We start from the raw sequence: 21,703 nt of genomic DNA, 5'->3' as shown, positions 1-21,703 counted from the left end.
GGAATAGAGCTGGAGTTTTTTGAGATGGTCTGCATATGGTATCTGTTTGAGGCTGGTAATAATCTTAGTGAGGTATTTGTGGCCTTTCCAATTGTTGTAGGTGTCTTGTGAGATACATGCCAAACGAGGCATTGTACTCTATAATGGGTCTGATGAGGGATGAGTAGAGAGGAAAAATGACCTCCTTTTTTCTAGAGAAGAACCCTTTTATGATGAGGTGTGCCACATATAAGGATTTCCTGACTGCTGTGGCGATGTGGTTATCAAAGGAGAGACTACTGTCCACCTGTGTCCCGAGGTCTCTTATCACACTTTCAGTGATTAGTGAGCTACTGCCTATGTGGTAGTTCATGGGTACCGAGTTTTTCCCATAGGGGATGACAATGCATTTCTTGGCATTGAGTTTGAGGCCATGACTTTGACACCAGGCATCTGTGTCTGTGAGGCCCTTTTGTAGAATGTCTACATTATTAGGTGATTCTATTATGGCTCCCAGTTTGAATTCATCTGTGAACTGTGTTAGCCAAAGACCTTCTGTGTTGGCCTGCACTTCAGAGAAGTAGATGTCGAACAGGAGAGGACCCAGGACTGAACCCTGTGGTACTCCACTCATCACTGGTCTGAATTCGGACTTGGAATCAGCTACTTTTACTGTGTGGGTTCTGTCAGTGAGCCAGTTGGCCACCCATCTTGTGACATAGGGATTTATGCCCAGTTTAGTGAGTTTATCTATACTTCCAGAGTGGGAGATAGTATCATAAGCCTTGGAGAGGTCAAGATAGGCTGTGTGTGCTACCTTGCCCTCATCTACGGCTCTAGTTACTGCTTCAAAGAAGTCAGTCAGGTTTAGTAGACATAATCTACCTTTTACAAACCCAAACTGAGTGGGTTCCAGGGTTTGGAGATTACCTATGTCTTTGTTTATAAGCTCTAAGATGATACGTTCCATGGCCTTGCAGACCAGGCTTGTCAGGCTAATGGGGTGGTAGTTTGCGGGGTCCATGGTAGCACCCCCATTGTGGAGTGGGATAACTGTCACTGTGCGTCATTCAGTAGGCACATAGCCTGAGGTGAGGCTATGATTGAACATGGTATTTAGGTGGGGTGCCAGTTCATTCTGTAGTTCGTGCAGTACACAGCCTGGGATGTTGTCTGGTCCCATGGATGCTGTGTTCTTGGCTTTGGAGAGTACGGTCTTTACTAGTTCATCTGTGATTACAGGGGCTTTGCATTCTTCTGGTATTAAGATAGGCCTTTTGGAGGGTGACAGTGGGGTAAATTTAGCACTGAACCTATCTGCAAGGATGTTGGCAATATCAGTTGGTTCTGTATATTTAGTGCCATTGTACTATAGCTCAGAGCAGATCTGAGTGTTGATATTGAGATTCTTGACATAGCTGTAGAATACTTTGTGGTTATCTTTGGAATCAGTGGCAATTTTATTTTCATAACTGGCTTTGGAGGATTTTATGAGGGATCCCAGCTTCTTGCTGAGGCTGACCAGGGAGTTCCTCCAATCTTGGGATTTTGCTCTTTTTTGCAACAGCTGTTTCCTTCTGTTGTAGAGTTTGTTTATGGCAGGGGACCACCAGATTGGTTTCCTTTTCTTGGAGGATAGCATCTTGGTTCTGTTGGGGATGGCACAATCCATGCACTCGTGTATTTGCTTATACAGTGCATTTGTGTAAGATTTAGCAGATGTACCTCTGTTTGCTGTCTGCATGGGTGTCGTGAAGTTTGCCACTTCTGTCTAAAGAAGCATGAAGTTGGCTTTGGAGAAATTTTTGATGGTGGTTTCCTTAATGGGGGGTGGAGGAGGGATATGGATGTCTAGGATGATTAGCTTGTGGTCTGATCTGACTAGCGAGGAGTTGACCTCTGCAAAAAACACCGGTTACCCATATTGGTAATGACCAGGTCCAGGATATTGCTGCCCTTAGTGGGGGTGTGGACAAGCTGATCCAAGGCACTGGAATATATGAATTCTAGAAAATGTTGTGTGAATGAGTTAGTACATGAGTAGTTTTCCCAGTTGATGGTGAGATAGTTTAAATCGCCCATAATTAAGGTATTGAGTTGTACCTTAATATTTTCTAGTATCTTAAGAAATGAAGAGTGAGAATCCTGAGGCATGGTGGGGGATATGTTACAAGCTACAACCTAGATTGCAGTCTTGCTCAGTGTTAGTTGCACTTGGATAATTTCAGATGCATTATGTTGAGCAACTAGCCTGGAGGTGTGGATATCCTTAATGAACATGGACACCCCTCTGCCTTTAGTGTTTCGGTCCAGGTTATGTGGCCGAAAGGTGTGGTATTAATTATAGCCTGGTAATGCAGGGGTGCTCTCTGGAGCCTTGAACCAGGTCTCTGTCACTGCACAGATGTTGATGTTCTCCATTTTAAGGAGTGTCTCCAGTGAGTGCATTTTGAGGTTTAGACTTCTAGCATTGAGTTGCATTACCCACAGAGTTTGCTTGTTTGTACCTGCTATGGTGATGAATTTAGCTTATGAACCTTGCCTAAAAAAGGCACTATAGGGTGGCAAGAGCCTTAGCCAGTATATGGAATCCCAGGGGCGACAGGTGCAGGTCATCTCTGGCAAAGCATCGTGGTCTGTTGACCATGTTGTCCCAGGCAGACAGATACTGGATCCCCTTAGAATGACACCAGAAGCTTAGCCAATTGTTGAACTAAATCATTTTATCTTTGTACTGTGCTATCATTCTGGGCAATAGCAGGATGCTAATCAGGGTTAGGGACATACCTGCCTGGGCTACAATATCCTAGAGCTCCTCCATGTCTCTTTTCATGTAGACCAGGGAGGTACATCTCAGGTCATTCACACCAACATGGACAATGACAGAGTCATATTTGTACTTGTTGTGGAGTGACCTGAGTGCATGCATTATGTGGCGTTTCCTGGCACCTGACATGCAGCTGACAGTAACTTTCTCCTTGTTTAGCCTGGTGAGTGGGACATCAATGTGCCTGACTATAGAGTCACCTATGACTAGTGTGTTGGGTACGTTGTTTTCCCTTATGGGCTGAGGCTGAATGGCACACTGATTTTGTGGGGTATGTGTCATTTGGGTAGTGTTGGGGGGTGGTGGTTGTCTGTGTTTCAGCTTGGGAGGTCTCTGCTGCTTGGGCAGATTTTTATTGAGAGCCTCCGTGAATGTGGGTGTGTGCTTTGTGTTTCTATGTGTGGGTTTTGGTAATGTGGGTTTTGAGGGACTGTGTGTTGAGGTGTTGATCTTCTCCTCTTGACTGTCTAGCCCAGTCTTGGCTTGAGAGAGCTTGGCTTCCAGTTTGGCTATATAAATGCATCTCTCACAGGTTGTAGTGTTGGGTGGTAGGAGGAGAGGGTTGTCAGTGTACATGAGGCAATTGCTACATTGCTCCAAGACACCCAGATTCATCAGATGGACAGGAAAAAACACTGTTAGCTGACCCATGGACATGCCTGGATAGGTGTTTATTAATTTAAGTACTAAAAACTGTTTTCCTCTTGACAAGTGAGGAAAGTCGAGTGCTATAGTAATTTGTAGTTTATTTAGTGCTTACAAGTTCTGAGCAAGTGCTGAGCACAAGTAAATAGTTCTGAGTGCTGAAACTAAAAAAAACTGGCTAGTTCTAGGTAAAACTAGCTAGATTTAGCACCAATCCCAAGAAGAGAAGCAGACCATAGTCTGTTGTTGATCCACAGTCTTGTCACAGATAATGCAAGGGTCTGCAGGCTTGTAGCGTTTTTCTGGTAGATGCCTCAAATTGCAACCAGACCAATCAGGTATGTTAAGCACAGACACTCACTCTCCAACCAGAAAGAGTCAGGAATCAATGCACTTTGCTCCTACTCTCACCAGGATCAGAATATAAGCACAGATTCTAAGCTGTCACCTTTAAAGCAGTTATTAAGCTTTCTGGTGATCAGCAGTCTCCAGGACGTAATGTAACTGCACTCCTTCTCTCAACAGGAGAAAACAGAAGCACTAATCCCAAGATGACTACTGAGAGGCAGAATGTGGGCTCTACAATAACTGGTGGTCTTGCAGTATATGCTTAAAGATAAGATGAAAAAATGGTTTATCCTAAACACTGCAGTGTGCACTAGAGGAGTTAGATATGAAGGTAGGTCATTTAGGTTTTACCTGTCTAAAAGTTAAGTTTTAGTGGAGAGTCACTATTTTAAAGCAGCAAGATAGATTGAAATGGGGGTGGTCACTTTTGTATTCTGGTACTATGGAATACAGTAGGATGGCCAATAAATTTAAATAGTTTAAGGGAAGTGATTTCACAAAATGATAATTTTGTGCTTACTCACACCAGCCAGTAAAAGCAGAGAGGAAATGAGATATATGGTCAAATTAACATAAGGGGCAGGCAACTAGAAAGACAGTGATGTTTAAGAACACAACAGTAACCGGGTGGAAGGGTGGGAACATTTGGGAACATTTTCTGTCTGACTCACAAGAGACAGAGCTGTTGTCTCTTTTCAAGTTTTAGTATGCAGTTAAAAGCAGAATACAAGTAAAATGCAGTGTAAAGAAAACAAATCACAGTATACAAAATAGAAAAAAGGCAATAAAGTAATACAAAACACAATAAATAAAAAGCAAACTAACCTTTCCCTCACAGCAAACTGTAGCAGAATCTGGGGGAGCCTTTCCAGTAAAGTTCTGAAATGTTTTATTTTACCCCTTAAATAGAAGGTTTAGTTCCTAGCTCCACCCCCTCAGTTCACAGATGATTAACCTTAACTGACCTGTTGTAACTTATGTGTGACTCCTTAATTGACCTCGTCGAATTGCTGTCTGACTCACAAGAGACAGAGCTGTGGTCTCTTTTCAAAATTATATTATGTAGTTAAAAGCATAATACAAGTAAAACACAGTGTAAAGAAAACAAATCACAGTATACAAAATAGAAAAAGGCAATAAAGTAATACAAAACACAACAAATAAAAAGCAAAGTAACCTTTCCCTCACAGCAAACTGTAGCAGAATCTGGGTGAGCCTTTCCAGTAAAGTTAAGTAAGGAGGTTGTGTATCCTCCTCTCACTATGGATTGTCCTAGAATTAAGCCTTCCTCTGGTCCCACTGTTAGTTCGTTTTATTGATTTCCTCTTGAAATCAAATAACTTCTTGAAGTGGGAAGCTATACTGCTGACCTTATGAGTAGGTTCTCTTGCATCTCTTAATCCTCTTGAATTTTGAGAGGGTTTGATGAAATCAGCAGTGGTACCCTGGATACTTGCATTCTGCCCTGCATTCTGGGCTCTGGAGCTGCTGCTACATATACTACAGAAAGTGTGTTATGGAACTACTTGGAAGGCAAGCTTGTAATTAAGATTAGCCTGCAGGTTTCAGGTGAGGTTAACAAGCTTATCATGATACTCAAAAACAGAAAAATGGCTGACACCTCTAACTCTGTGTAGTAAGCTTCAGGTGGTTACATCACTCAGTGAGTAAAAATAAATAAAAACACAGTTTGGACGAAATAAAGGGAAAGTTTATTGCACTACTAAAGTGAAAGATAAGTGGTTTCATCTACTAAACTATTTTCTAGAGCTGTAGCCTACTACAGACCAATGTTCATGTTAGAGTAACAGTGTTTCTTAACTGTCTCTCTTAACTGAACATTGCAAAGCTCAAGCTAAAATCCAGTAGTTTAGTCCAATTTGTTTTATATAAGATTCAGGCATATTTTATTAACCAGAGGAGAAGTTCTGGACAGTAAGTAATAAAGAGGTGAAGGAATTTATCTGTGAGGAGAAAGAGGGGAAGAGTTAAGTTGTATAAGTTGATCCTCCCATAGAACAAGGTGGTTTAGGATTACCTGATTTGAAGGGATATTTTAGAGCTAGACAGCTAAGAATCATATACATAAAAATAAAAAGTTATACTTCAAAAGTAAAATGATGATGATGATGAAGAAGTGGGGAGGTCATGAAATAAGGAGTGAATGGGATTTTGGATGCAGATCCATAAGGTGAATAATAGCCATAATACAAAATATTATATTCATAAATTTGCAGAAAGTATTCTAAGAACTTAGCCAACAAAGGAATGGAAAAAACAGATATAGCCAATAGAGATACCTGCAGGCAGGGGTAAAGAAAATAGACAAGAGGAGGATGAAATGTATTGGACAAAACTGGCAAAGGAACCAAGGAGCTGGGAGCAAATAACTAGAGAGAGAATGTAATAGAGTGGGATTTGGCCAAGAAAAAAGTAAGGATTACAGGTTAGAGAATGTCTTCCCTATCAGGGATTTATATCAAAGTATAGGCAAAGAGAAAGGGTAACAGAGTTTTAAATGAAAGACCTGCTATGGTAGAGTTTCTAGTTGAATCTAGAACGGAAGCTGCTGTTTAAAAGGCATTAATTAGCAGGGGATATAGAATACTGCATAATAACTAAAATAATTAATCAGAGGAGGTAAGAAAAGATTGGGAAGAGAGACTGGAAAAGCAATTTAGAAGGGAATACTTGGAAGATGTGTGTGACTCCCAAGTATGCAACAAAATCCAGAATATTTGTATTTTTTGCTTGCAAGAGTTTGCATAGGCATATTTATACTTCAAACAGACTTCAAATGTTTTCCCTAGGTATACAAGAAGTACCTGGGAACATGTTTTTTGGGAATGTAATGAGTTGGCAGATTTAAATATTTCCATACAGAGTACTCTGTCAGAATATTGGGGGGGGGTGTGCATGGCTGTATCTAAGGAAATTATTATTTTAAAATGAAAAACAAACCTTAGTTGTCTAAGTATAGTAAGGCTTTAAGATTAATTATGTTGGCTACAAAAAAACAAAAAACAATTACTAGGAAAAGGAAAGCAGAATGTAAACCTTCTGTGTTTGAAGCATTGAATATACCAAAATAGATAAAAGAACTGGCAAAGGAATGTTTAAAAAGGGGAGTGAGTGAACTGCATACAAATAAACAGCATTTGTGGGAAAAATGCATCCAGAATGATGTTCAGGAGGAGGAGTGAGGTTTAAGGGAAGGCAGAAAATGGGCAATTTATGTGAAGTTGGACTGAAAGATACTTGTTTTAAAGAAATAAAGAAAACATGTAATATATGTGTGTAAATGGAAAAAATGTTAATATGGTTAATTTTCCTTTCTTTTCTATTACTTTGTGTATGGGCCTATATCATTAGCAGGGGTGGCTCGTGCTATTGGGCTGCAGCCCCCCCCCCACAAAAGAAAGGAAAAATAAAAACAAAAGGAAAAATAAATAAAACAACAAATGGATGTGCACTTGTAGCATTTCCCATGTGCAGACTGCTACTGAACCAGTCCAGAGTTTGCTCACAGAATCTGGACTACTAGTGAGACAGTCTGGATTAGGAAGACATCCTGCAACAGCAAAGATCCTAGAAGTCTATGCAGGAAGGGGATCAGACTGTAACATCTGCAGGCTGGGTAGGAGCTTGCCCTTCCCACAGGCTTTCTAGTGCTGATGGACAGCTCTTGCAGGCTTTCTAATGCTGATGCACGTGTGTGTGTATAATGCCCCAGTTAAATATACCTGGTGGCTAGAGAGAACTCAGGAAATATCCCTGGTGGCTAGACATAAACCCTGTACCTTGGGAGCAGGTAGCAAGAACTTGCATGCCTACCTACTACCTTTTGTGAAATGTTTGTTGTGTTCTGTTCCTCATAAAATCAGTTTTTTTCTGGATTTTGAATTCACTAAATAATGACAGGCATTTGAATTTCAGACTTCATAGTCTTCAGAAAGTATACGGTAACAAAAAACCTTTTATTCTAGCAATTTTCTGTTTATAAGATCAATATTTGAAATTTGTCCATATTTTGGGGGCTGTACTCCCCCATTATTGGCTTTGTCCAGTTTTTTTTTTTTTTGTGCTAAGAGGTTGAGAGCTATGGTGAGAACTGAATTCACTAAATGATAGCAATTTAAGTTTTGGTCTACCTGTCTTTCAAGAAACAGATGATTTGCCCTAGTGATATGTTGCTCTGACTGTAGTGGACAGGATCCTGAGTTCAAGATTAGGCAGTGAAATACATGGTGATAACACAGCGTTTTATTCTAGCAACTTTCCAAGATTATACAAGCAATGTTTAAAATGTGTCTCTAGTGTTTGGGCTTTTATCCCTCCCCACCAATAAATTTTGGCTTTTTCCATATTTTTTGTGCTTCAAAGTTGAGAGATACAGTTGAGTATCGAGTGGATTTTACAAGGAGCTGAGAGCTTGAAGAGAAGTTTAGTGCTGCTTATACTGAGTCTGCTTGCATTGCAACAGGTAGGGTACTTGCTTTTGATGCAGAAGGCTATGGGTTCTACTCCCACAGTATGTAGATACATTGCTGATACAGCCCTGTGTTGTACTTTTAAAGGGGGTGGATGCTGCAGTCCTGAGAATGTCCTATTTGTTGGAGATACCTAGTAACGACAAACGACAAACCTGTTATCAGTTTGCCATCCATTCCCTATTGCAATATTACTAGCTTATCTTTTTTAATGTAACATAGGCACTTTATTTGTAGAAGAAACAATGAAATATAAAGTTTGCTAGCAGCATCCTCTTCATTAGTAACAAATCTCTTTAATGTGGAATTAGTTAGATGACTTTTACTTCTTCAGAGATTGCACATATTTACTGATACTGGTGGATTGTAGAAGTTTGAGTAGACTTTTATGATTGAAATGTTCTGAATTGGGCAATTTTGTCATTATTGGTGCATGCATTTTGTTTCATTGTTTACTGAAAAAATGTTCAAAACAGTAAATTTAAAATGCTGTCTAACAACTGTACTGTATTATACAAAGAATATAATTTAATACAATCAGGAAGGTATATCAAATAACACATGTATGTTTCCTGTGCAAGGGGCCTATGATTTGAAAACAACCCAAAGTTAATCTTTATTTGCCACTGGCGAGATCTATTTGCTTTGAATGTGGGTTTCAATGCTGCTTCAATGAATGTGAGTTTCAAGGGCAGATAAGTTTTAATGCAAAGTCTGTTTTTATTGTGAGACTTCATTGCTTTGTTTAGCAGATGTCTATTAGTGTTTGTGCTGTAAAATGTAAAATAAAACTTTTAAATGAAATCCAAATCATTGTAGAAGTAAAGCAGTATGCACATTACAGTGTTTATTGTAAATGGGGTGAAATAGCCAAGTAATGGAACATTGGAATAGCTGCAGGGGGGAGGCCCTATTCGACCATGATTTTATGGTGGGGGGGCAGCAAACTCAGACAACCCCAGCTGAACTATACCTCTTAACTGTCCATATTTTTGCAGAATGAATAGATTTTTGGTTCTTATTTTTGGTTTGTTCCTCATAAAATTTGTGGTTTTCTGACAAATCATTTAGGAATGAAGTCACTAAATAATGACAGACATTGAGTTTCAGACTTCATACTCTTCTGTCAACTGTCTAAGTTTATACAAGAGCAATTTTTAGTACTGTTTGTATGGTCCCCCAATATATTTGGCCTTGTCCAGATCTTCTACATTAAGGGGTTGAGAGGTACGTGCAAATAAATTGCTTTATAGAATTAGGTATATCTAAACCTTTCAGCTGTCCCCAATTTTGGCTCAAAATGTTGCTCTCCCACTAATAATCCCTCTGCAAAATGGCAAATTTGGAAGAAAACGAGGAGAGTTTACAATTAATAAATAATTGTAATGATCAGAGTTGTAGATTACTTTTAATTTCAAAAATGCATGTAGATTCTCTTATTCTGTCAGCTGTTCAAGTAAACAGCCCTAATATTTAAAAAGTGCCCCTTCTTTGACAGGTTCCCAGCTGTATTGTGTGGCTATTTTATATTTTCACATCACATTTTTGGTCAGTATTTCATAAAATTGTGGTTTTCTGGCAAATTAGTAGAAGATCATTAAAGATTGAAGTTAGAAAATAATAACAGACATTTGAGTTTCAGATTTCATACCCTTCAGAAAATTCATAGTAATGCAAGACCTACTATTCTATTATCTTTCTAAGTTTATAAGAGCAATATTTAAAAATGTTCCTTATTTTTGGGCCTTTGTCCCACTTCTGTTTATGGCTTTGTCCAGATTTCTTGCTCTGAGGCTGAGAGGTATGACAAATGTGTCAGGGCCATCACTGTCAGCTAGAGACATTTCAAATTGTGGCATACTAGTTGCACTCCACTACCCCATGTAGTGACTCTGGCTATGTCCAAGCAAGGCAAGGAGCTGTTATGCAGTGTAAGTGTGCAGAGTATCCCCCCATCCAAGGTAGACACAAGTACTACAATGGCTTTTCATCTCTCCTTGATTTTGCAGAATGTTCTGGTTTTCTGTCATATTTTTATACTGCTGATTTATGCTTCTTCTTATTCAGAAAATGCATGTTGTTGCAGTGCCTATTGCTTTGTGTTTAAGAAGCAATGCTTCAATGACCATCAGGTAAGCTTGTCTGAGACTGTAAGATGCAAGTAAGCTTTAATAAGCATACTTTTAAAGAATTACCAACACTGAAAGCCTTTTTGTTGTTGCCATGCAGAGCATATTTACATAACTAGATAGCGTATAAGCCTTAGTATTGAAATGCATATGACAGTATTTGTAATAAAGGACAGGATTACAGTATTTTCAGAAGCTCATTACATTTGTTGGAGACTTGCAGTCATCTTTGCAGGCTTTACCTGTAAACTAAACAGAATGCCAATCTATCATGTGTGGTTCATAACCTGTGCAGTAATCCTTTAAGCAATTTATGTTGAGCTTGTTTCTTGTTTGCTGTTCATTTTTTACTTTGATCATGTTTTCCCCATGAAACAAGTAGATAGTTGTTGTCAAGCAGCAGGTCTTTTTGGATAAGAAACATTTTTACAAGTGGGGGTATCACAGAGATTGCTACTTTTACCATGTTACTTGGTACTTTTATAAAGCTAAATATAAATTATAATTAGAACTGCAGTGCAAGGAGAAGTGGTTTGAGTTGAGTGCTGCTTGTTTTTTATACTTGGTTTTGACTGGCATTCCAGTAATGTATTTAAAATGTAATTTATTTTTTCATGCCTCACAACCTTTTTGTTTCCATTTAGATATTAAGTAAGCTGTCATGCAGCCAATGCATTGAAATATTTTTTCTTCTCCACTTTATTTTGCCTTGATTGGACTCTCATAATGAAGGTTTGGCACCCAGGACAGCATATTTATTAAAGTCCCAGTTTTTGTGATTTTTTTAGCATAGCCCTGCCCCTTTCTAGTTGGCCACACCCCTTCCCTTTGGCCCACCCATTCAGCTGTCTCCTGCAGCCCCCCCCCCTTTGATTTGAAGTCACCAGCCACCACTGATCATTAGTGATAATTTAATAAATGTCTTAAGAAAAGTTATAATCCAGTAGTTTCAGTACAAAGTAACTTTCCATCCCATATGCTCACTAGCGTAATGTACTTGTTAGTCAAATTTTAATGGGGGGTTGTATCATGGACAGTCTGAAGGGAGGTGGGAGTGGGAGATAAGCAAGGAATATCAAAAGATATGGCAGCTGACTCTGGCACCTGAATTTGGAAAATAAATTATTAAGTGGCTTGGTCAGTGTAGGGAGGCTAGGCACTTTGATCCAGATGCTGGGATTTGTCAGAAGATCAAGTGACAAAGAGGGTGGACACTCAAGAGGGTTACAATGTATAATTATTTAGGAATGTGTGGAATATTATTACAAATAAAGTCTGCAACAAAGAGTGTATAATCTCAAGAAAAAAAACTTAGATGTATAGATAGAAGTTTTATTTGAGTTGCGAAGGGGAAAGAACACATGTGAGAAATTTTGCATATGTCAGTATTGCTCATTCAGACCAGGTGCAAATGAAGCACCTGTTAGCACAATTCAGCTTATCTATTTTTTTTTTTTTTGGGGGGGGTGGAGTGGTGAGAAAGAAATGTTGCAGTCAGTATTGCTCATTCGAATCACTTGCAGAAAGAGCACCTGTAAGTATAATTCATATTTCTCTTTTCTAGTTACCATTCCCTACAGGAAGTATTAAGAAACCATGGGTAGCTGAACCACAAGCTCAATTACAATAAGAGTGATACTGTCTGTTGTGTCAGTCAATGTCTATCTAAACAAAGCATTAGGTAGTTTTTCACCTCTTAAATCACTAAGATGACCTAGTATATGGTCCCTCAAAGCACACTACATCTGGTCCACATAACAATTTCCACATACAGATTCTGCTAAGTATATCCCACTTGGTATCAAAAATTAGAAGTCCCCATAGCACAAACATGGCAGATGTGTTCTTAGTAGTTAAATGGTTATTCTGATATAAATGGTTGCAAGATGAACATCCTACACTCTTCCTGCTCCCTTTAAGTATCCTAAAGGTACCTCCCCATTTGTTTGGATTATAAGCCACTTTAAAAATGGTTAAAGTACTGGGGCAATTCTTTTTCCATCTCCTATACATGAATAGACAGTTACCCAACTCTCTCTCTCTTAATTCCCAGCAGAACAAATGCATTCATGTTAGTTAAAGTATACAGGATAATGACCATACCTGTAGAATTTATGTCAAAGCTTAACTTCTACTAGCTATGTGTACCTTTGTTATGTTATAGTGGTGCCTCCCTAGTGCTGTGTTGAAACTCTTGGAATGTGGAGGGCTACGCTTGTAATTTGTTTCTTCTGAATTATATAAAACCATGAGCAGTTTGTATATCTGATGCATAAAATAATCTGATGTATATTCTTAAGATTATAAATTGTTTTTCTTCTACTCTGACACTGATAACAGTCCATAACGATTGCTTACATTATTGTGAATATGTTTTGTCCTTAACTGAAACAAATGATGGCATATATTTTTGGAACATTCAGAATCTGAATCCATGGTTTAACATTTTATTTAGTCTTAAGTCTACTAAGAAACAATTTAAAAAATACATTACTCTTTCATTTTTACAGGAAGTGAAATTAAATCAGTAATGTTTTATCCTGGTATTTTGAACAGGACTCTATACTAGTTGTGTGATGAAGGAAAGTAAAGCATTCACACTAGACTCTCACTCATGTTTCATCTGTTACATTTCTAAATACACAGAATACAAAACCGTAAATATTTGTATTTACCTCAGTACACAGGATCCAGATGTTGAATGGAAATAGTACCTTTTTTAACAGGAATTTGTAGAAAAACAAGCTGTAAGTTTTTTCCTGAAACAGGCAATAATCTCTACTATAATACAGAATGTTAGCTGAAATTGAAGGAAAATCATATGGTGGGTAAGCTCATCTGACATAAAGAATGTCACTCAAGGAAGGCATGTGACTTTTGCAAAGTTCTTTGCAGGAGTCAAAGCAACAGTTTCAAGTTTTATGCACCCAAGCTAAGCAAAAGACACCTCTCCCTGATAAATATAAAACAGCAGCAGATAACATATTTGTTTTCCAAAATAGATAGAAACTTACCCATTTTACTTCGCAAGTACTGTATGGAGACGTGTGTTGCTTTCTTGCTGAACTGCTAAACCTAGTCATGCATTCCTTCTGCAGTTTATTTAATTATCGACTAACTTTTAAGGGTTCTTATTTTTTCAACACAACTTTCCTCTTGTTTTTGTTAAATCATTAAACTGCACAAGGCAATGTCAGGTGAATCGGCTTATACTTACTTTTTTTTAATTAGAGGTGACTCTTTAGATGTTTTTCTCTAGAACATTTTTTTTCGCCTAGTTAATCAGTTAAAACTAAAACACAGTTTTTAATACTCTTGAAGCTTCTGTGTTTTGGAAACAGCTGTAACTTATTCAGTTAATATTTATTTTGTTACTCTTTAAAATACCATTCTGTTTGTTGTTAGTACATATGAAGGAATTGGGTTATAGCAAGCAGAAGTTTAATCTCTATCATTAGGCCATACTTCATGTATCAGTAGGCGGCAATAAGAAGCAGTCATGCACTCAGAACATTTGATAGTTGCCTAGATCTACATTGGAACAGGTCTAGGGACATTGTTAAAATAATTGTCAGCTATTATAATTGCATGTGTACCTTTCAGAAACATGACTTTCTTATGCATTGGACAAACTGACAATAAACTTTCTGGAGAGAGCAAGGAACCAAGGAGGTTAGCACCAGAAAACAAACATATAGTAAGTATATATTTGCCAACTCTGCAGGCAAAATTTGGAATTCCCTTCCTGCCAACATTACCCTAGATACCACTCTATCTCAATTTAAAAAATCTCTCAAGGAGTATTTCAAGTCTCAGTGGATATGTCCCTGTTCCAAGCCTGACTAAATCTTTATGCATACTGGTGTACTAGTTCTATGTCTGTAAGTGGTACTCAAATTACCTGTGTTATGCCAGTTTTGAAGACTGTTAGACTGTATAAATTTAACTGGTCTACAAAATGTGTTATATTTGTATAAATTTAACTAGACTGTAAAATGTGCTATATTTGTATAATGTTTTGGTGACTCCTGATCTGCTGAAAATGGGCATGTATCCAGTTGGATTATCCTGGTCAACAAATATAAAATAAAAATACATAAAAATAAAAATAGTATGGGCTGAGAAAACATTGATGGAAATTTCTCTGAAAAGTGGAGAATTTACAATTATCCTTCATAGTTGCTGCAGAATCTGTGAGGTTTCTGAGTAGTGATCCTACACACCAATATTCCCACGCTTAATATGCTGCTGCAGAAATACATTTTTTTGCTAGAATGGCCACATTTCGTTATAGATTTTTCTTGAAGGAGCTGAGGTACAAGTAATGGGAACAGGAAAGAGACAGATATTGGATATCTTTTAAAGAGGGTATTAGGGGAATAAAAGAAACATAGGGGTAAATTGGAACTTGTGTACAGCTAGCATGTTAGAATCTTTATCCTCAGATCAGTGACATTTGTGAATAACATGTCTAGTTCATAGCAGCTTGTAAAAACTATACCCTGCAATAGACAGATACTACAAATGCTTTAGTCTATCATCATGTGACATTCATGAAATTATTGCTTCCTTTTCCTGTGTATACTTTAAGGCCATACCACATAACTCAGAGAATAAGGTAATTTGTGTGAGGAACATGTAGACTGTCATTTAGCCTAGATTCTTGTAGTAATATATTATCTCTGCATTAGAATGCAGGAGTTTGTTAATCAACGTGATTGTGCTTGGGACGTATTGCCATACTTTTGTATCCAAGTTAATCTCCTTCTTGCGTTTTGTTACACTATATGTGTATAATCATATGTAATTTATACACTGATGATTAGAAGTGATTCAATCAACCTTCCTACCCAGTCAATGAATAAACAAAGTAATTTAGAAGATGATACTCAGTAAATATCTAAACAAATGAATCATCGTGTACCTCCTTTTTTCTCATTTTTCTATGGTATCATGTCAACTGTCACCATCCTTCTCAATTCAGTGCCACTCTCCTACCTTCCTTGGCAGTCATGCCAGACTGCGAAAGATCTTTTCTCACAGAATTCATCCTCCTCTTTGCTGGATGCCCCTCTTTCCTCTTACTTTTTTCTGTCTCAGTAAATTAACTCATTAAATAAATGGCACACCCTGGTTTTAATATATAATTTTTCTTAATGTGAATTTGCAAATTAAGTTAGCAAATATCAGTTTGTAAATTTGGGAAAAACTTTTACTCATTCACTTCAGTTTGTTGCCATTGGTGACTACATGACAATTTTGAGAAAATTAAGGCGTGTGTTACTGAAGAAGGAATATAGTAATCAGGTATATAACTTATGATTTAATTTATTTCAATATGTATTAATCTTTGATATTTACAATGGGATGCATGACTAGGCATAAGACCCAGTGGTTCTTATCCTAGTACACACCTATGAACCTGTATGAAGTGATGAAAAATAACTTAACTTAATTCTACCGAAGTATAACATTGCTTTTTTTTTGTCAAAGAGTTAATTAAACAAGACTAGATCTATTCATAAAGAAAAGTTAATTATATAAAACTGGAGAAGTGACATAGAAAACAGCATCTAAGTCATAGGAGGTAAGATTGTTAAGTTCACCTGGATTAAATCATGGGAGAAATAGCATGCTAAAAGTAAGAGAGACTGTTACAAACTTAAAAATTAATCCCTGGGTTTCAAGAAACCATTTTTGCCTTGCAGGTAGCCAATTTTGCAGAACTGCTGACATGCTCATATGTGACTCTCATCAGTGAATTTGTTGGAGGACCTCAGCCCTGGCACTCCACTCCTCTGCAATGCAGGTCTGTATCATCATGTTGGTGATCCTTCATTGAACCTGTGCACAGTTCTAATTGTGCCAACAGACAGCACTGATGTCCTATATAATGCTGTGACAGGCATGTGCATGGATGGCTTTGACAGATCTCTTGTGCCAGAGCATCTGCCACCTATACTTATGGAGGGCCTACAGCAGGATGCCACTGTCGGCTTGAGGGAATTTACTTCCATGGTGCTAATCACTTTTTGGCATGGCAACTTCAAATTGCAAAGAAATATGCATGTAAGCTGTTGGAAGTTTATCCATGAAATACCTCTCCTCAGCAGCATCTGAAACTAGTTATTGTTGACAACACCTCTGTTCCTCTACACCAATAAGAGGAGTCTATTCAAATTTATGGCTAGTATCCATGTGGATGTGCTACATATGGTGGTTTTCTGAGTGTTGCATTCACACAGTGCAGGTTTTTCAAATTATCTTGTGCAGGAAACCTTACACACAAATGACTGTACCTATGTGGGATAGCTCATGTCATCTGCATATTCATAGACCATATAGGTAAACATATTGCCTTTTTGTGCATTTTGAAAGATTAAAAGTCTGGCAATATGCATCTTGTGATACCCACCAATTGTGGAGGTGCCACATGCCCAACACAGGATATGATTGGCATGTTCAGTAACCACCCTGATAGTGACATACCTCATTACTGTGAATTACAATGTATCCAGACCCACAGCACAATTACCTAGTATAGGACCAAAGAAAATGTCTGTAACTTGGAGGTAAGTATGGGCCTACATCAGTACATAGTGCAAGATGTGAATACAATTACCTGCTAGTGTCCAAAGACATCCTCCCTATGTATGTGTTTAGGTTGCCCCCACTATACTAAAAGAAGTAGTGGAGGCCAGACATGAAACACCCTACTATAGTTGTAGGAAGGTTATGACCAAAGTGCTATAATGGCCATGGAGTAAATCTCCTCTTTAGTGATCATTGATGCAGTCAAACCCAAGTGGATCCATACCCTACTAGCAAAGTGGCTCAACCTTATATTTCTGCTGCAGACACTTTCACGCTTCTGTAGTCTATAGGAGTGGGTAATTGTTAAAGGTATGCGGACACAACAGTCAGCCAGTAATGCCATGGATGGGTGTTGTCAACAAAGCCATTCCATGTACAGCTCTTTAGTGTGTTGGTTGCCCCCCACAACACAACCCACAATACTACAATCACAACTACTGCAGCAGTAGTCTCAACATCCAGTCATGTATATACAACTTACACTGTATACTACACATTCAACAGACATAAATCTCCCATACAGGACACCACAGATGGGTTGTTAATTATCAGCAAACAGAACACCCTCCAACAGATGATATCATCAATGAGTGGAAACATGCTACCTGCATAGTACAGAAGTAAATAAACCTTCAAAATGTGTTTTAATGAACCTGGCACATCACATCATCTTTCTGTATCATGACAGCATACCTCATACAGTATGCACAGTTGTTAACACTGTCCCTCACATAGTAACAATCATTCTTGACAATGATACACATTACCTTACCCTCCCTTTCAGTACCAGACTGTCACACATGTTCGCAAACAGCAAACTAGTAAAACACAAGTAGTACAGCAAAACAGATAAAAAGTACAAGTTCTCATGCACATACCTCTCTCTAAGCATATCTCGTTTGTAGGTTTGTGGAAAGCAGCTACGTAGTTTGCTATTCAGCTATCATCTATATTACAAAGAGGCTAGCAGTGGTAGGGGCCTTTGCTTGTAGCACAGCCCTATGCTAATGAATCTCATTTGAATGAATGTTCATAAATTGCACATTTGCCTCATCATGCATTTCACTTCTGCCATGCTAAGAGGCTTCATCAGGTTCGTGGTCTTGCATGATTATCTGCAAAGTACAAAGAGTATGAGTATCTATTGTACTAGTATGGCCAGTAGAGACAACGAAGAGTAAAAGGCATTAAGAAATGTAGGCTCTGCCATGCCTATACACTCGTTCCAAGCCATTGCTCATGCCACACCATGAATTTTCACTGTCCATCATGGTGGCACAGTGACTGGTCATGCTACCTAAGTGCTCAAAGATGTGCATCGCATCTTGCCAGCAAAAATATGCATGACTATGAGAAGGCTACCATATTTCTCTGGAATGTGGCCTAGTAAATGGCCATGGCTTCAGTGGCACTGAAGGTGGCAGGACTCCCAGGATGTGCAGTAAAGAAAATAAGATATTACTGCACTTTTTGTGCAGAGACCACAGTAAGCACTGACTGGGGACATTAATGAGGGCCTCTGTTATAAATTAGATGCCTGTTAAAGCCTTTCCAGGGCAGTGACTCCTGCTACTGTCATAAGTCGATCCAGTGAACAGTCCCAGGCCCAATTCAGTTACCTTTTGAGGCACCAGGCTGACTTTTCAAGCCATTGGGGAAGAAGACATGTAAGAAAGAGCCCCAGAGATGTATTGTAGGTGTGCAGAGATGATCACCAGCCTATTATTTTCCTTATAGTTAACTAAGACCTTGCTGGACATTTAATTCATGTGCAATATATTTGCTTCTATTGTTTTTCAGTTGAGAAGGAAATATCAAAGAATGAACTCTTGTATCAGAGGAGAATGGAGTGCCTCTCCAACCAAACGACTGAGTATAATAACATTATGCTGTTGATTAGTTACAGGAACATAGAAGATCCCAATAGTAAAGCCTATAGTTAACAGTGAAATACTGCTGTCATGATCTTTTGTGCAGTATGCAAACCATGTGAATATACAATGCTTTGTGTGTGTGTGTGTGTGTGTGTGTGTGTGTGTGTAGATATATATATATATATATATATATATATATATATATATATATATACACATGTGTGTGTGTGTGTGTTTTCTTCTGTTTGTCGAAAGTACACTTCATCGACGAGCCCACTTCCACAAAAGTGCACTACATTGAAAGTGCACTTTCACGAAAGCCAAGTCACTGAATCGGCTTACAGTCAGGATAAGGGAATATATCCTTTTCCCCACTGTAGTGTGATCTCAGAGTTAGTATATTTAAGTAGGGGGGTGTGGGGGGGTGCAGGGGGATTGCCCCCCCCCTGCATAAATGTGATTTAGTGGGGGGTGTCTGTTTGTTTTTTTTTCTTTGTTATTTTGTGTTTCGCGAAAGTGCATTTTCAACAAAGTGTGCTTTTGCGAAAGTGAGTTCAAGGGTTTACAGGGAGATGACTGAGTCTTTGTGCCTGGTCAGCATACCTCCTAGCTCAGTAGGTTGGACACACTTCTGTGGTGTGGACACTAGCACAAGCTGGGCGGATGTGGCTAGGAAAGCTTTTAGGGTACAGTTAGGATGGGGAACTTTCAGGATCAAGGACTGGGGGTGCATTGCATTATATTGTCCATGCACTTACCTCTTAACTGCACAGATTTTAGCAGAATGTCCGGATTTTTGCTTCATATGTTTGGTCTGTTCTTAATAAAATGTGTGTTTTTTTGGCAAATCATTGAAAAATGAAGTTAAAAAATAATGAGAGGCATTGAGTTTCATTCTTCATAACCTTCAGAAAATGCAAGCTAATTCATTACCTGTTATTCTATTAAGTTTCTAAGCTTAGAAGAATAATATTTAAAAACTTTTGCTATTTTTGAGCCTTTGTACCCACATTAGTTTTGTCTTTAGAAAATCACAAAATTAATCGACTACGAATGTGTCACTGTAAACGGATACATTTAATGGTTCTTAAAGGTTAAAAACAAAATAAAAACACATAGACTTAGCGCTTTTGGTCTGCCAAGTTCCTAGAGCATCATCAGAGTTACAAATAAGTTTACTTGTCCTATTTTATAACCAATTGATATCACGTGATTCATTATTAATTACCATCTCAATAATAAAATATACATATAAAATGCTTTAACCTAAATAATACAAAAATATAAATACTACATTTTTTTAGAAATATTAACAGTGTAATTAAATATATGAATTCCTTCAGTATTGAACACACAATCATCCCTCCTAAATTTGTGTAGATCTTTTTTATCAACACACTTGTAATACAACAGTAATCATTAATGCCCGGAAATTCCATGGGATTAAACTTAAGTTGCCATAGTGTTTCATTCTCCTCCAATAAGGTTTTAAAATCGCCCCCTCTCTCATCAAGAATTATTTTGTCAATTACAAAGAATAAAAATTTCTTGAAGTTACTACAATTCAAACTATGAAAATATAGTGCATTGCTGGTTTTGTTATTTTTATATGTCCCTAATGTGTTCTGCAATTCTTTCTTTTAATTTCCACACAGTTTTACCTACATAGAAAGCAGGACATACTGTGCATCATGCAACATACACCACCATTTTTGAATTGCAGTTATACCGACCTGGGCATTAAATAGTTCTATAATACCTATGTATAGTAACATATGAACCATCATTTATATATCTACAGTACCTACACATGCCACACCTAGAAATTATAGATCTGTAATTCATTAATTTTTTTTGTTACTTTTCTTTTTCAAATAGCCATTTGAGGTTGTTCCCTCAGCTATAAACTATACGCGTCTCCATCCCTAGTAAGTTCTTCATCTCAGTGGGTAAAATTAGATCCCAACATTTATTAAATGCCATTTGTATTGAAAGTGCATCCTGATTAAATGGTAAATCCATAACATTACTTTGAACCTTTAATGGACTAGAACTAAATGTTGTACCCTTTTCTGTCATCCTTATTTTGAGAGGTTTTATTTCAGTGGATTTATTTTTGTCTTTGTCCAGATTTCTTGCACTAAGAGGTTGAGAGGTATACCCATGCATCACCACACTGAATGTGCATGCCAGGGTCACCTTCACCTGGTAAAGTTCTGGCATTTGTGCTATAGCCATGGCCTGCTGCATTGCATAGCAAATTACATTAGAGTGCTTTCAAAGCACCTGTTGATAGCTGTCTATGCTGGTAGTAAGTGCTCCAGAGCACAGTGGCATCACAGGCATAACAGTATGCATAAATGAGTCTGCATCTTTCTACCTCTCTGTCCCACTCAGACTTCAGATTTTTGTCACCGGTGATGTACCAATTCCATTTTATAGAGTTTTTTTCACAACTTTTAATTGTGTAACCTGATTTAAGATATATGAGCCCTTCATATCTGCCATCCACTCCTATTTAAACGTAATAGACATCTCCCAGCCACCTCGTACTCCAAGCCAGCCTTCTTCATAAGTTTAAGCAATCTACCTACTATAGATCCTGCAGCTCTACTGACCCATTTGCTTATGTATGCTTCTTATTTAGCTATATAACACTAGCTTTCCTCACCCATAAATGGATCCTTCACACATCACCGGAATTCACCTTTCCTGTTTCTCCCCATTATACTAATGGACCTTAGTTAGGCCGAATCTGTTACATGTTTCTGTATACCTTAAGAATTGTAATACACTGTATTTTCACTGCTCTGGCTA

Source organism: Protopterus annectens, chromosome 14.part0, assembly GCF_019279795.1.
Source record: "Protopterus annectens isolate FY-2018-M chromosome 14.part0, PAN1.0, whole genome shotgun sequence".
Classification (NCBI taxonomy): domain Eukaryota; kingdom Metazoa; phylum Chordata; order Ceratodontiformes; family Protopteridae; genus Protopterus; species Protopterus annectens.
Note: the sequence above shows the minus strand (reverse complement) of the source record.